The following is a 13,979-nucleotide window of genomic DNA, read 5'->3' on the forward strand; positions in this document are numbered from 1 at the left end:
TCCCCACTTTCCTTACTCTGCCAATAGTTCAGCTCTACACCACAAAAGAGATGCCCTTTCCTCAGTCAACCCAGGCTTGCCTTCAGCTCCAAAGCTCTGCTTTCCAGGACATCAAGTACCTGAGGGTGTTGCCTGTAACTGTCCACTTTGTGCTACAGACTCAATTTTTAAAACTGGATCCCAAGTTTCACCAGCTTGACAGACCTTACTTGGCAAATGCAGTGCTTATCCTCAGTTCTATGTCTTTATGACATAGCACAGATCTCTAGTCTTCAAAATTGCCATCAATTTATAAAAGGCTGTGGTGGTAGAGGACAACACGTGCTAAAACAGATCCCTGACCCGGGTGGCCTGCCAGTTTCCAAAAGCTCAAGACGAAGGGTGCATGAGAGCAGTTTGCCTAGGTGAAAACTGCTTTGTTTGCTTTTGGGGGTTCCTCCCCTCCCTGCCACAAGGGCAGCTTTATTCTGATACGCAACATAGTTGTGCCCCAAGCACAAGTCTTCCTGACTGCCAGGCCCTGGTATTTTGACCTGTATCCCCTCCCTCTTCTTTTTTTTAATAGTTTTTTTAAAGATTTTATTTATTCATGAGAGACACACAGAGAAAGAGGCAGAGACACAGGCAGAGGGAGAAGCAGGCTCCATGCAGGGAGCCTGATACGGGACTTGATCCTGGGTCTCCAGGATCAGGCCCTGGGCTGAAGGTGGCGCTAAACCACTGAGCCACCTGGGCTGCCCTCCCTTCGTCAACTTGTGTATGTTCCACTTCTGATGTGATCACCATGGGCTAACTCCTTGAAGGGTTTTGCAATCCTTGAACAACGCTTCAGCCAGCTCCTGTAGTGTCTGTTGAATCCCCTTTAATGTTTTAAAATGTTGGGGCCTGACCAGTCAGTGACATTTCCAGAGTCTGCCCAGCCCCTGTTATGATTTTATATGTCCATCGTATTTTATTGAGGTCTAGCAGGCCTGTCAAGGGACAGTTTTAGACTATTACCCACGTGATCCAATAATACAAGGAACCATTGTTCTCCAAAGCTCTGCCAGACATAATTATGCCATCTAAACAAATAAGCATCTCACGGTAATTCATATCACCAAAAGCTTTTTCCATCATACTCTTCAAGGTGTCTGTGGCCCCAAAGATGTGTGGAGCCTCCTTTCAAATAAGTAAAACCTAACAGAACAAATGCAGGCTGTTTTGTTTGGCCCAGTCAGACACAGGGATGCAATATAGCACTTCTCAAACATAGTGCTAGAAATTACTGATTTTCTCCCATTCAGTCTAGAGGTTAATCTGGATGCAGAAAACTGTAAGGTGGAAAAAGATGATAGAACATTAGTACCCCTGCCTTGCACCCCCATCTCCTTGCAGTCCTGAGTCTGCTTTCTTCTAACATGAGCTTTCCTTCTTCTCCTTAACATACTTGTTTATCCAGCTAAATGGCAGTTCTTAACCCTGACTGCCTATTATATCTGTGGAGTTTGTTGTAAAACATGTATCCCTTGGGCCTCACCCTCCCCTAGAGATCCTAACATTTTCTAAACACCTGGTCTTTGCCCTATGCCCTGCCCTAGGAGTAGAGGCAATTTAGTCATGGTCCCTGCCTCCACATAGTTCATAGTTAAGAGGCAGAGGTAAATATATTAAAAAGTATAATTCACAGAGAAAATATGGTATAACTCCATGTTTTTTTCTTAATCTAGCTTGTTATTCATAAAACTGCCAATATTAGTAAGGTAAACATGGATTTGTTCAATAGGTTCTAGTATATAGGAGGAGGAGGCTTTCTTGGATTCTTGGGTAACCAATTAAGAATTTATTTTTTTAAAGATTGTATTTATTCATGAGACACACACACACACACACACACAGACAGAGAGAGAGGGAGAGAGAGAGGGAGAGAGAGGCAGAGACATAGAGGGAGAAGTAGGCTCCCTGCAGGGAGCCTGATATGGGACTCGATCCTAGGACTCTGGGATCACGACCTGAGCCAAGGGGAGACGCTCAACCACTGAGCCACTCAGGTGTCCCACAAATTAAGAATAAAAAAAAACAACAGTAAAATATAAATGTCCATAGAAATTTTATTTGTAATTGCCCAAAACTGGAAATAACCCAGATGTCCTTCGGGAAATGAATGGTTACACAAACTGGTATATTCATACCTAGGAATACTACTTAGCAAGAAAAAGGAACAATTGACACTTGTGACAACCTGGATAAAATCTCTAGACAATTATTCTGAGTTGAAAAGGCTAATCTCATTCTTGAAATGACAGAATTATAGTGATGGAAGGATGTTCAGTGGTTAATAAGGGTTGAGGAATTGGAGAGGGAGGCAGGTAAGTGTGGCAATGAAAATGCAACATACGAGAGCCTGGGTGGCTCAATTGGTTAAGCATCTGACTCTTGAGCTGAAATCAGGGTCGTGGGCTCAAGCCCCATGTTGGACTCCATGCTCCACATGGAGTCTGCTTGTCCCTTTCCCTCTGCTCTTCACCCTGCTCATGCTCTCTCTTTCAAATAAATAAAATCTTTTTAAAGAGTGCAACATGAGAGATCCTTGTTGTGATGAAAATGTTCTAGATCTTGATTGTGGTGGTGGTTATGCAAGGGTATACATCTGATAGAATTATATAGAGCTAAACACCCACCCACACACAACACCCAGACACAAATGAGTACATGTATAACTGGTGAAATCTGAGGAATAAGCACTGAGGATTGTACCAATGTCAGTTTCTCGGTTTTGCTACATTGGGGACTGCTGAGGAAATAGTGCATGGGACTTCCCTATACATTTCTTGCAAGCTTCATTGAATGAATAATTATTTCAAAAAAAATAATAGGACAAGTTACTAACCAGAAGCCAAAAGGATTAAAAATATTAAACACATTTACAAATGCAAAACTATAAATGGCTACATTAGGAGAAGCTGGGAATATAGTTATTCTTTGATGTTATAAGGAAGACAAACAGTCCTCAGGGAATATTAAATTTAAAAAAAGGTTTCATTGTTTTTTCCCAATTAAAAAAGAATGTTTCTTGTGGAAAATTTAGAACATGTAGCTCAAAAAAGGTCATTAATGATCCTGTCATTTGAGATAACTGTTTTCTTCAACATTTAACATATATCTTTCCAGTCTTTTTTTATGTATGAAATTAAAACAAAAATTTTCACAATCAGCAATAGATGTTCCCTTTCTTTAAAGAGTCTAGTATTGGGGCAGCCCGGGTGGCTCGGCAGTTTAGCGCCACCTTCAGCCCTGGGCATGATCCTGGAGACCCAGAATCGAATCCCAGGTCAGGCACCTTGCATGGAGCCTGCCTTTCCCTCTGCCTCTGTCTGTGCCTCTTACTCTCTCTGTGTCTCTCATGAATAAATAAATAAAAATCTTTTAAAAAAATGAAGGAAAGACTATCCACTGGAAAAAAGTCTCTTCAATAAATGGTGCTGGGAAAATTGGACATCCACATGCAAAAGAATGAAACTAGACCATTCTCTTACACCATACACAAAGATAAACTCAAAATGGATGAAAGATCTAAATGTGAGACAAGATTCCATCAAAATCCTAGAGGAGAACACAGGCAACACCCTTTTTGAACTCGGCCACAGTAACTTCTTGCAAGATACATCCATGAAGGCAAGAGAAACGAAAGCAAAAATGAATTATTGGGACTTCATCAAGATAAGAAGCTTCTGTACAGCAAAAGAAACAGTCAACAAAACTAAAAGACAACCTACAGAATGGGAGAAGATATTTGCAAATGACCTATCAGATAAAGGGCTAGTATCCAAGATCTATAAAGAACTTATTCAACTCAACAGCAAAGAAACAAACAATCCAATCATTAAATGGGCTAAAGACATGAACAGAAATCTCAGAGGAAGACATAGACATGGCCAAAAAGCAGATGAGAAAATGCTCTGCGTCACTTGCCATCAGGGAAATACAAATCAAAACCACAGTGAGATACCACCTCACACCAGTGAGAATGGGGAAAATTAACAAGGCAGGAAACCACAAATGTTGGAGAGCATGTGGAGAAAGGGGAACCGTCTTGCACTGTTTGTGGGAATGTGAACTGGTGCAGCCGCTCTGGAAAACTGTGTGGAGCTTCCTCAGAGAGTTAAAAATAGATCTGCCCTACCACCCAGCAATTGCACTGCTGGGGATTTACCCCAAAGAAACAGATGCAGTGAAACGCCGGGACACCTGCACCCCGATGTTTATAGCAGCAGTGTCCACAATAGCCAAACTATGGAAGGAGCCTCGGTGTCCATCGGAAGATGAATGGATAAAGAAGATGTGGTCTATGTATACAATGGAATATTCCTCAGCCATTAGAAACGACAAATACCCACCATTTGCTTCGACGTGGATGGAACTGGAGGGTATTATGCTGAGTGAAATAAGTCAATCGGAGAAGGACAAACATTATATGGTCTCATTCATTTGGGGAATATAAAAAATAGTGAAAGGGAATAAAGGGGAAAGGAGAGAAAATGAGTGGGAAATATCAGAGAGGGAGACAGAACATGAGAGACTCCTAACTCTAGGAAACGAACAAGGGGTGGTGGAAGGGGAGGTGGGCGGGGGTGGGGGTGACTGGGTGATGGGCACTGAGGGGGGCACTTGATGGGATGAGCACTGGGTGTTATGCTTTATGTTGGCAAATTGAACTCCAATTAAAATGAAAAATAAAGAGTCTTGTATTAATAGGACTTTAATGTATATTTAATATTATATCATATGGGTATGGAATGAATACCTAGCCCTCTATTTTGGATAGATTGTTTCAGTGTTTTAAAAAAATTTTTAATTTATTTACTTGAGAGAGAGCAAGACAGCACAAACAGGGGGAGCAGCAGAGCGAGAGGGAGAAGCAGGCTCCCTGCTCAGCAGGGATTCAGGGCTCTATCCCAGGACCCTGGGATCATGACCTGAGCCAAAGGCAGACACTTAATCATCTAAGCCACCCAGGCACCCCTAGATTGTTTCAGTATTATCAATAATGCTGCAATACACATCATTGTGCTTGTATCTTTCTATATATCTCTGATTACTTCCTTAGTATAAATTCTTTTTTTAAAGATTTTATTTATTTATTCATGAGAGACACAGAAAGAGAGACAGAGAGGCAGAGACACAGGCAGAGGGAGAAGCAGGCTCCATGCAGGGAGCCTGACGTGGGACTCGATCCTGGGTATCCAGGAGCACACCCTGGGTTGAAGGCAGTGCTAAACCACTGAGCCACCCGGGCTGCCCAACCTTAGTATAAATTCTTAGGAGTAAAATTATGGGTCAGGGATTATGTAAATTTTTAAATCTTTTTCTACATTTGGCTAAAGAGCTTGCCAGAAAGGTTGTATAAATATTCCATCCCTGTTTTTCCAGAGCATGTTTTTGTTGATAATGGTAGCAACTGGGTTGTATGCTGGATAGATCCACTTTGGCGATTTTTCTTTTCTTTCAAAAAAAAAAAAGTATTTTTTAAAGACTTAATTATTAGAGATTGTGAGCAGGGGGAAGGGCAGAGGGAGAATGAGGAAGGGAGAGAAGCAGACTCTGCCCCAAGCAGAGTCTGATGTGGAGCTTGATCTCACGACTCTGAGGTCACCACCTGAGCTGAAATCAGAGTCTGATGCTTAGCTGACCGAGGCACCCAGGCACCCTGGTGGCAATTTTTCTGTTCCTTGATACAGTGCTATAGGATCTAGCCCCATGCTGGGTTCACACTAGGTCCCTAAAAAATATTTGCTGATTTAATATCCTTCATAATACGTTCCTTGAAACTCTTATGTGGGGCATGTGGGAAACAAAATCATCAAATTATTAGTGTGCTTTAACCCTGAATTATATCACTGAACCCTGATACAGAGTATGGCCTTCAGGGAATAGACAGGTACATTTTGATTGGGAGGAAGAACTTGGGAAAAGTTCAGAGGCTCTAAAGTGGGATGTGTGAAAATAAACCTCATTTAAAATGGAGTGTGGTCGGGGGGCACCTGGGTGGCTCAGTTGGTTAAGCTTCCAACTCTTGATTTTGGCTCAGGTCATGATCTCAGGGTCATGAGGTCAAGCCTTGAGTCCAGCTCCATGCTAAATAGGGAGGAGTCGGCCTGAGATTCTCTCTCTCTCTTCTGTTCCTCCCCTGCGTGTGCTTACTCTCCCTTTCTCAAATAAATTTAAAAAAAGTCTTTGAAAAAATTTAAGAATGGAGTCAGGGAGGAAGCCCTGAAGGGGGAGCTCTCACATATTACCACTTGCTATAAGAAGCATACTTTACCTTCCTCAAGAGGAAGCAGTTTACCTTATAAGACCCCAGCAGCAGGAAGAATTTCTCCTTGCTCAGCAACAGCCCAGCCAGTGAGAACTCAGGAAAACAGTTCCTCCCAGCTTCTTCCTTTTCCCTCCTTTTTTATTTTAATTTTTAAAAAAGATTTTATTTATTCATGAGAGAGAGAGAGAGAGAGGCAGAGACACAGGCAAAGGGAGAAGCAGGCCTTTTTTTGTTTTATGACTTCCCCCCACTGCAGGAAGCCCGATGCAGGACTCTATCCTAGGACCCCAGAATCACACCCCAAACCAAAGGCAGATGCTTAAAAACAAACAAACAAACAAACAAACAAACAAACAAACAAAAAACAAAGGCAGATGCTCAACCGCTGAGCCACACAGGCGTCCCTTCCTTTCCCCTCCTTGAGAGCAAGCCCCTCTTCTATTTTCTGGGTTGGCCTGTGACTCATTGTAGTTTTCCTGTTCTGAGTTGTAATTCCTCTGCTATTTCTGAATAAAGTCATTTTGCTGGTAAAATAACTGGCTCTTTTGTTTTTGAAGGTCAACATTATATGGTGATCCAGATGGGACCCAAGGGTGGTGAACCCCAAAGGAACCAACAACCCCCAGAACCCTGTCAAGTACCCACTTCATTGCCTTGTCTCTGCTTCCGTGAGTCATCTTTTTTCTTTTAGTTCGGTAAGTCTCCTCTCGGATCTGAGCTCCCTCCTTCTGGTTGAGCTCTCCGACTTTATTTGGGATCTGCTTAATTTTTTTGTTTGTTTGTTTTATGAAAGCGTCGTCCTTCCTGGTGAGTACTCTTCTGTTCCCTGAATCTCTGGTTTTGAGTAATGGGTTCTCAATCTGCTAATTCTCTCAGGAGGGTCCTCCTTCTGGGATTCCAGTCAGTTTTACATTTAAAAACTATGGTCCTTCCTCATGTGCATTTTTAACTAGTTGGATCAACTTAACAAAAAATGACTTAGGACTCAGTGGCTGTTATGGGGAACTTTTGATCTTCCCAAACTTGCTTTTCTTAGAACCAAATTAGAAGCTCTAAAATAAAAATAAATAAATAAATAAATAAATAAATAAGCTCTAAAATAAAATGAACTGAATGGGATACCTATTTCAATTAATATCTTGAAGCTTCCAAGAGAGTATCCAAGACTCTAAAATCACCTCTGTATAAAATGCCATTTTAAATTAACCAAGGTGAACAAACAATTGAAAGAATGCAAAACAAAAAAACAAAAAAAAAACCTTTTCAGGGTTCTTTGTCCCCTGCCCTCTTTGTCTCCAGCCCTATATCTTTTTTCCCTCTGCTTCCTCATTCTGGTTCTCACAGTAAGCTTCCCCTTTTCTCAACCTCTCCCTTCTCTGAACCCAGTAGAACCTGCCCCTTTAAAATTACTCTTGGAGGATCCTGATGCTAAGTCCCTAATTTCCCATGTTCCCTGGACTAAGGCTGAACTGAGCTGTAGTCAAATATTTTCTTGGAGTTACTGAAGATCCTCATAGATTTGCCAAGGAATTTTATACAGTCATCCAGACCTACCAACCAGGTTCCTCAGATTTGTATCAGCTAGTTCACACACTTGTTGGCGAAGACCAGGCCCAGCACTGGATGAAAGCAGCTAATTGGAATGATCCTGAAAAATCTTTAGAACTTTATTTTTTTAATACTTTATTCATTTATTTGAGAGAGAGCACGAACAAGCACGAGCAAGTGAGGGAGCGTGTGTGCGCGCGCACACACACACGGAGAGTATGCCAGCACAAACAGAGGGGAGAGGGAGAAATAGGCTCTCCTGTGAGCTGGGAACCTGACGTAGGCTCGATCCCAGAACCCTGGGATCATGATCTGAGCGGAAGGCAGATGCTTAACCGACTAAGTCACCCAGGTACCCCTCTTTAGAACTTTAAATGAGAGACCAACCCCATGCCTTGTATTATGATCAGTCTGGGCAATTACTAAACAGCTTCATCTGGCAGTCTCTAGGGCTCTCCTAAAACCTGTTGACTGAAATAAGATTGAGGCTTGCACTCAGAAACCCAGTGAACCTGTGCACAACTATTACAGTCATCTCCAAATTGTTTTTAAGGAAAATTCTGGCCTCTCTATGAATGTCAAATCCACTCAGGTACCCTTCAATTCTGTGTTCATTAAAGAGCTGAACTGGGATTTTTCCCTTGTAGTTAAAGGATGAGGATGGAATGGGAAACTGTCTACTTCAGATTCGGTTAATTTAGCAATGTGGCCCACCCACACCCCAGAGAATTCAACTATAAGGAAGACCACTAAAATCCTTAATTTTCAACTCCAACAAATGGAGGGCCCCTGAAATAAAACCAACCCCCTCTTGGTCTCTGCCATTGTTGCAAAAAAACAGGACATTGGAAGAAAGATCGTGCCAAGTGGAAGCATTCTAGATGCCTTCAGCCCTCCAACAAGCCTTTCCAGGTCCCTCCAAACTCCTAGCTACAGGACTCCAAAGAACTACATGAGCTTTTCCCAATCCTTCCTCTCCACCAGCTTGGAGAAAAAACTCTCTAGATTAGGGATGAATGTCTCTGTGTCCTTATCAATACCGGAGCTACACTCTCCGTGTTCATCCTCACTCTTATTAAACAGCCCCTGCTCAAAGTACTGGAATGGTTCAAGTTGTGGGGGTCTCTCACAAAACTCAACAGGTTTCTATCTTTAAACCAATTCCTTCTTGTTTCCTTTAAGAGATACTTACTCCTTTCTTCTTAGTTCATCTGCCCCATTCATTTTTGGGGGCTGAGATTTCTTTTTTTTTTTTTAATTTTTTAAATTTTTTATGATAGGCACACAGTGAGAGAGAGAGAGAAAGAGAGAGAGGCCGAGACACAGGCAGAGGGAGAACCAGGCTCCATGCACCGGGAGCCCGACGTGGGATTCGATCCTGGGTCTCCAGGATCACGCCCTGGGCCAAAGGCAGGCGCTAAACCGCTGAGCCACCCAGGGATCCCGGGGCTGAGATTTCTTAGAAAAATAATGTATTGGACTTTTTTCCTACTGAAAGGAGGAGATAATTCTAGAATTTGATAGCAACAACTGAAATTGGCAACTAGGTGAATCAGATGACCCTTCAGTATCTTTTATTTTTTCCATCAAATTTTTCATTGTGATTGATTTCTCTGTGGATAAAGCCAGTCGATTATCCCTTTGCCTTTTGGGGAAAGAATGCAGTGTACTTGGATGGTAATACTCGTGGGTTTTGCTCAAAGTCTTTCCTACTTTTCCCAAACCTTAAAACTGGATTTGGAAATACTAAATTACCTGGAAGTTCTGCTTTATTACAATACTTAGGCAGCTTGCTTCTCTTATCCCCTTCTCAGGCGTCTTTGCAGGGACAGTATCCATCCATTTAGGCTGTTAGCCTTAAAGGGCACAAAGTTTCCAAGGAAAAACTACAGTTTGTTCAGACTCTGGTTTGATATTTGCAGCACCTGAGTTCAGAACACAGGCTACATGTATATCCAAATAGGCTTCATGGCATCCTGAACTTCCCCAAACTATGCCAATTATAAGGTTTTCTCAGGCTAGCTGGCTACTGTGCAAAATTGGATTCCAAACTCTCTAGCTGTAATAATCTTAACCCTGCCACCATTCTTCCTTCTTTGTGGACAATACTCCTCATGACTCTTGGACTCCTCATGATGGCTTACAGAATACACCTTTGGATAACGCAGACTTTTGGTGGTTACCAAGAGTTCTTATTTAAAAGGTGAAAATAGTAAATATTATGTTGGCTATGCTATTACAATTTTTAAAAATTTTTAAAGAAATTTTTAAATTTTATTTTATTAAAAATTTTTTTAAAAATTTAAATTCAACTTGCCAACATACAGTATAACACCCAGTGCTCATCCCATCAAGTGCTCTCCTTAATGCCCGTCACCTAGTCACTCCATCCCTCCACCCTCCTCCCCTTCTGCAACCCTTTGTTTCCCAGAGTTAAGAGTCTCTCATGGTTTGTCTTCCTCTCTAATTTTCCCTCACTCAGTTTCCCTCCTTTGCCTTATGGTCCCTTTCACTACTTCTTATATTACAATTTTTTTGAAGTTGTCAAGGCAGCAAGCACCTTTGCCCTCAGCTATCTCAGCCCAACAGGCTAAATTATATGCTCATGCTTAGACCTACATTTTAGCCAAGGGCAAAACTGCAAATATCTATACTGATAGCAGGTAGGCCTTTGGAGTAGCTAACGATTTTGGAATGCTATAGAAACAGTGAGGCTTCCTTACTTCTAGTGGGAACAAAATTAAAAATGGCCTTTATGTTCAGGAATTATTAGATGCCATACTCTTGCCAGGTGCTTTGGCCATTATCAAGGTCCCTATGCATTCCAAACTGGATTCTTTGGAAACCAGAGGAAACCACCTTGTTGATATTTCCACAATAGATGCTGCTCTCAAAGGAACCAACAAACAAATCTCTGTCATGGTCCAAAGGGATGTTCCCCTTTTCAAATGATAATCTAGAAAAATTGACTAGAGATGCCCAACAATCAGCCCCAGGAAAGGAAAAACAATATTGGAAACCTAATGACTGTAGGTTCGATTGAAAAAAGAAAACTCTAGGTTGGGCCAAATAATAATCCAGTGCTGCCAGAGACTCTAAAGTTCCATTACTGACTAGAGTACATGTATCCAGTCATTGGTCTGCTGAGAAAATGAAAACCTTTTGAGCCAATACTAGTGAGTAAATAATTACAAGACCATGGAGTGACTGCTTTGCTTGCCCCACCTGCCTGAAATATAATTCAAGGAAACTTGTCTACACCACTCCTGGACACTTTAAGATGCCCAATGGACCAAGGTTTGGCAGAAGTGTTTTATTCAACTTCCCTCATCTCATGCCTATAAATATGTCTTTGTAATGATTTATATGTTTTATCAATGGACTATTTTTGTGGCTAAAATCCTACTAGAAAAGATCATCCCTACCAGGGTAATCCCCTTTCAAACTTCATAGTGACCAAGGGACTTGCTTCAGCAGGTTTGTGCTGTTAGGCCATTGTTACAAAACTTCCACTGTGCTTACTACCCTTTATCCTCAGGGCGAGTCAAACATACTAATGGTACCATTAAGCAAAATTTGTAGAGATCCTTCAAATACTCAGGCCAAAAGCCCTGCTGTTAGTTTTCCTACTTATTAGGTCTACCTCTTTGGAACCTATAAACTCTCACCCTTTGAGATAATCACAAGATGGCCAGTGTAGTTGGCTCCTGCTTCTTCTGATCCACAAATGGTAAAGGGGGATATACTTCAATATTGCAAAGACCTAATTGCTTCTGTTGAGAATAACCATGCTTTAGTAGAACAATCTTTCCACAGTGCATTCCCCGGAGACAAAGACTTCAAACATCACAGTCCAGAGATTTCATCTATTGGAAAAGATATCTCCAGAAAGACCCTCTTGAACCCTGTTGGAAAGGCCCCTATCAGGTACTGTTAACCAACCCCTGTGCTGCCAAACTCCAAGGAATGACTCTTGGAGCCATGTGTCACATCTTTTTCTTTTTTCTTTAAAGATTTAACTTCTTAAGTCATCTCTCCATCCAATGTGGAGCTTGAACTCATAACACCGAGATCAAGAGTCGCATGCTCCTCCATCTGAGCCATCCAGGCATCCCCCCACCATGTGTCACACCTTAAGGAAGCACAAAACCCTGATTAGATCTGCACACCAACTGCATACCTGGAATTAAAGATTTCCAGGAATTGAAACAGACAGCAAAAGGAGACAGCTTTCTCAAGATGACTGGACCAGACCTGTATACCTTTTTCTTGCTATTGGTTCTTAAACCTTATTTCTCCCCTTTCTTTCATGGTCTAATCTATTGCAAAAGTGGAACCTTTCTGACTATTGGATCTGACACCAGAAATTTTGATTCATTCTTCCCTATTTATTATTTGTTCCCCTGCACCCAAGGGAAATACAAACGAGCTAACTCCTCTTTGCAAGGCTTTTTAAAAAGAGTTTTATTTATTTGAGAGAGAGTGTGTGACAGAAAGCAAGAGAAAGCAAGCAAGCAAAGAGAGGCAGAGGGGGAGAGAAAGAGTCTGAAGCAGACTCCATACTGAGGGTGGGGCCTGACTTGGGGCTCTATCCCACAACTGGAAAATCATGACCTGAGCTGAAACCAAGAGACTGATGCTCAACTGACTGAGCCACTTAGGTGCCCCTGCAAGGCTTTTAGAAAAGACCCCTTTAGGTGGGATGGTTCCTTCCAGAAGTTCTCATCTTATTCTATATAATTATTTTTTAAAAGATCTTATTTTTAAGTAATCTGTGCACCGATGTGGGGTTCAAACTTATAACTCTGAGATCAAGGGTTGTAAACTCTACTGACTGAGCCAGCTAGGCATCCCCTCTGTATGATCATTTTTTAAATTAGGCTCCCTGCCCAGCATAAAGTCCAATGTGGGGCTTGAATGCATGACCCTGAGATCAAGATCTGAGCTGAGATCAAGAATTGGACGCTTAACCAGCTGAGCCACCCAGGCTCACCTGTATAATCATTTTTAAGCTTTATACTTGTTGCCTCTCAAACCTTTGTAGAAACGATGTGCCCAAATAGGATGATGCAAGCTTAGCACTTCAAGATGATCTTCAACATTTATCTCAGATGGGAAGTGCCTGATAGTTCTCCCTCCTACCCTTCCCCATACTCATATGTGACCTCAGGGGTTTCCAATCTATGTACTTTCCCTGATATGGGACATGACAACCAGGAAGAGTCCTTTCTGACACCAAGGGGATAAATCCACTAAATAATAATAATAAAAAAACCCCAGCACAACCCTGACTTTTGATTAGGAATCCTTTTTGAAGAAAGACCTTGATCGAAAGGGAGAAATGTGAAAATAAAGGAAACCTCATTTAAGATGGAGTCAGGAAGCCCTGAAGGGGGAGCTCTCATGTATTATTACTTGCTGTAAGAAGCCTCTCACATTTCCCAGCAAGAAGCAGCTTACTTTATGTACCCCAGCCAGAGGAAGGAAGAATTTCTTGCCCAGCAACAGCCCAGCCAGTAAGAACTCAGTGAAACAGCCCCTCCCAACTTCCTCTTTTCCCCTGTAAATTAAGCCCCTCTCCTGTTTTCTGGGTTTGCCTTAGTTTGCTTGTCTTGAATTATCATTCTTCTGCTATTTCTGAATAAACTCATTTTGCTGGTAAAATAACTGGCTCTTTTGTTTTTTAAGGTCAACAAATGCAGAAACCACCTGAGGTTTCTGGGAACAGACCGAAGGCGTCTGAAAAACTGAAGTTTACTGGGGAGGGAGGTAGTGTCTGAGGCATTATAGTAGTTGTTGTGGGGGGTGGGAGAGATCAAAACTCCTGCCAATTACCGGCTTCCCACTACCCCACTCCTTTAAGCTCTCAGGATGTTAATTGACCTAGTGTTTTTTTTTGTAAAACATTAGTGTACAAAAGTCTCCCAGCAGAAATCTGGGCATAATTATACTGAGTTGTGCTTTTACTTTTTGGAGGGGTGGTATACGAGTTTCATCTAAATCCCCCCCCTCCTTTGTGTCATCCATGTGGTATTACTAGTCAAGTGGGACCAGTGGCCAGAGGTCTGGGCTTCCCCTCATTGATGCTCCATCCACCCTGTGCCTAAAATACAAGTAGGGTGGGCAACCACACAGG

General features: G+C 41.9%; 1 long non-coding RNA gene across 4 annotated transcripts in view; it reads left to right on the forward strand.

Moving 5' to 3' along the window:
* LOC112934432 (uncharacterized) overlaps positions 1–13,507 on the forward strand; it is a 31,697-nt gene extending 18,190 nt beyond the window's left edge. For all 4 annotated transcript variants that reach the window (XR_003237940.2, XR_003237936.2, XR_003237939.2 and 1 more), the window contains 3 exons: positions 6,853–6,990; positions 11,660–11,770; positions 11,857–13,507. This is a non-coding gene — a long non-coding RNA (uncharacterized lncRNA). The remainder of the gene's footprint in view (positions 1–6,852; positions 6,991–11,659; positions 11,771–11,856) is intronic.
* The last annotated feature ends 472 nt before the right edge of the window (positions 13,508–13,979 follow it).

This window comes from Vulpes vulpes, chromosome X, assembly GCF_048418805.1.
Source record: "Vulpes vulpes isolate BD-2025 chromosome X, VulVul3, whole genome shotgun sequence".
Classification (NCBI taxonomy): Eukaryota; Metazoa; Chordata; class Mammalia; order Carnivora; family Canidae; genus Vulpes; species Vulpes vulpes.